The sequence below is a fragment of the Capsicum annuum genome, unplaced genomic scaffold (genome assembly GCF_002878395.1).
Source record: "Capsicum annuum cultivar UCD-10X-F1 unplaced genomic scaffold, UCD10Xv1.1 ctg2352, whole genome shotgun sequence".
In the NCBI taxonomy this organism is placed as follows: domain Eukaryota; kingdom Viridiplantae; phylum Streptophyta; class Magnoliopsida; order Solanales; family Solanaceae; genus Capsicum; species Capsicum annuum.
Window position 1 is genome coordinate 533,384 of NW_025829669.1, and position 1,521 is coordinate 534,904.

Consider the following 1,521-nt stretch of genomic DNA (forward strand, 5'->3'; position numbering starts at 1 on the left):
AAAGTAAGATTTGTTTGTGGTTTTGCTAGGCATAGCTAGGCTGGTGAGCTCAAGTTCAGGACAATTCTGGTCTTTGTAAAAATCAGACTACTAATGCCCTATGTCTTTAGAAGTGTGTATCATGAATTTCATGTTCAATAAATGTTACTTTTTGCTGATATAACATGCCAAATGGACAAAATCCCCCCCACCACAAGCATGACTGTTGAGGCTAAGCTATTAGAGCCAATTATGCGGCTATATAGAGAGGCAAACAATGGCGTTATTTTTTTGTTTTTGTGTTCATTTAAAATAAAAATAAAAATTGACATGAATTTAACAGTTAAAAGGCAATATTAGGGTTTTATCTGCACAAAGCCTCAAACCGCGACTCTCTTATTTAAGATTTTGAATTTCTTGAAGAGGAATAGACTTTTGGAGTTTTAGTGTCGCTTGTTTTATGAATTATTGAGTCATTCTAGTTCTAGACTTTTAGTATCTACTATCTACTATCTACTTTGTTTTTGAATTGAATATTCGTTAATACATTATTATTGAGATTTTGGTTATTTATAGATGCAATTAAATATTTTAATTTTTTGGTATTAATTGGCGCCTCACTTAAGAAAGGCAAGTGCTGGCTGCGAGGCGAGGTCTCCCTTGTCGACTTTCGTCGTCCAGAACACTGGTATGTGACAAGTTTTGCATCTACCCTTATCACAACTTTCTGTTTGAGTGTTCCACATGACGAAATATCGTGCTCTCCTAAATTATGGCTTAGATAATTCTCACATCATGAGTTAAGCTTTTAAGGTTGAGTTAGATACAAGGTCCGTATTATTTTCATCTTTTATTGTACTTAGAATTCACAAAATGAAGCCATGTAAAAACTGTGTTTATACAGAGTTGTACTTGCAATAAAAGTACTAGTAATAGAAAAGGGGAAATTAATGTCCTGCAAGAACTGGAAATGGCTACGAGATCAATGTAGATTCAAAAGAGGATTGCACGTATGTTTAATACTGAAAATGCTAGATACTCTGTCTATTTTATTTGATTACAGATTCCTCATTATTAGCGTAGGTGGATCTGCTAGGGAGGGTAACAGATTAGCTAAAATGGGCAGCTGATTTGGTGAAACTGAAGACATTTTCTTTTCGATTCCCTGTCTATCTGTACTAGATGGAAGACGTTTTGCTTTTCGATTCCCCTATCTCTCTGTATTAGATGGAAGAACCCGTGCCAGCGCGGGCCCAATAATCTAAGTGAAAAACATATATTGGCTTTATGATAAATATTCATAATGTTTTAATAGTGCTACAAAAATACAAATACATACAAATACATATGCAACAAAATGTAATTTGATAAAAGTGTTGCTATTTTTTATAATTTAATATTTAAGTATGCTACTTTATGTATTTTTCCTTTTAATATTGCAAGGGAAAAAATTATATACATCACAGTTATCACACATGAGTTTTTAAGTGTTATAACCATGCTGAATATAACATATCCTCCCCGTTTCATATTAGTTGACCC

At 33.4% G+C, this 1,521-nt stretch overlaps 1 long non-coding RNA gene across 1 annotated transcript; it reads left to right on the forward strand.

The window, feature by feature from the left end:
* The first annotated feature begins 6 nt into the window (after positions 1-6).
* Positions 7-1,291, forward strand: LOC107854618. The gene is made up of 2 exons (XR_007049293.1): positions 7-667; positions 1,063-1,291. It is a non-coding gene; the product is annotated as an uncharacterized LOC107854618 (long non-coding RNA).
* The last annotated feature ends 230 nt before the right edge of the window (positions 1,292-1,521 follow it).